Below are 1,453 nucleotides of genomic sequence, written 5' to 3' on the forward strand. Positions count from 1 at the left end.
ATATACATATATATATAATATATATATATATATATATATATATATATATATATATAATATCCTACACACACACACACACATATATATATATATATATATATATATAAATATATAATATATATATATATATATATATGTATAGTTATAAATATAGCCTTTATATATATATATATATATATATATATATATATATATATATATATATATATATATATATATATACTAATACCCTCATCATCATCATAATAATAATAATAATAATAAAAACAATATCAACAACAATAATATCAAATACAATTCTAAAATCACCAGGATAAGAAAGCGAGATATCAATTAACGGGAAAATCCTGGCATAAATCGATGGAAAAAAAAAAAAAAGTGTGTTTCTCCCCAAAGTTTCCTTCCCCTCGCTGTCAGTATATCGGTCACTTCTGTTTGTGTATTTAACGCTGGTGACCCCCTCGACCGCAAATGTTCCTTTGCTACCGTACCCCCCTAACCCCCTCCCCCCCCTCTCTCTCTCTTTCTCTCCTTGGTGCCCTTTCCAAGTTTTCGTCCCCCTCTTTCTTTATTTTCCTTTCCATCGTTTGCTTCGCTTAACTTGTGGAACTTTCTTTCCTTCGTGTTTCCAGATAATTTTAACACCTTTTTGGAGATGAAAAAAAATATTAATGGCTACTGTCTTTGGTTAGAGTTCTCTTGCTTGAGGGTACACTCGGGCAAACTATTCTATCTTGTTTCTCTTTATCTTGTTTTGTTGAAGTTTTTATAGTTTATATAGGAACAAAGTTATCATAATGCTGTTACTGTTCTTAAAATATTTCATTTTTCCTTGTTTTCTTTCCTTACTGGGCTAATATTTTCTTTTGGAGCCCCTGGGCTTATAGCATCCTGTTTTTTTCCAACTAGGGCAGTAGATTAGCATGTAATAATAATAATAATAATAATAATAATAATAATAATAATAATAATAATAATAATAATACTTCCTAAATATTCAATATCCGTTTCATTGAGAGACAGAAAGATATAATAATGTGGCAGTTATATTTGGCACTCATATTTCCATATTACTAATTTTTTTTTACAAACAATTAATAGCATTTTTCATCAAGATAAACTTTTTTCATTCACCGATGCAACTTGCACAAGAAAATAATATTAATTTCCACAATTATGCAAAATATTAATTTCCAAATTATACAAAATGGAAAATAAAGAATAACGACCTCATTAAATGCTCAAGATTATAAACGGATAAAAAAAAAAAAAAAACCTTCACCTCTTACTGTAAATTTCTCGACCCATTCCTTTGTCTAAAGACTTTTTTTAAGTGATTCTTTTTTTCTCTCGCTCTCCCCTCAGACTCTCCCAACACCTCTTCCTTTCCCTCTCACTTCAGGTTCAGGTTTCCTCCCCTCCGGCATCTCTCTGATAAGTAGAGGAGCTGATT

Source organism: Palaemon carinicauda, chromosome 8, assembly GCF_036898095.1.
Source record: "Palaemon carinicauda isolate YSFRI2023 chromosome 8, ASM3689809v2, whole genome shotgun sequence".
Lineage (NCBI taxonomy): Eukaryota > Metazoa > Arthropoda > Malacostraca > Decapoda > Palaemonidae > Palaemon > Palaemon carinicauda.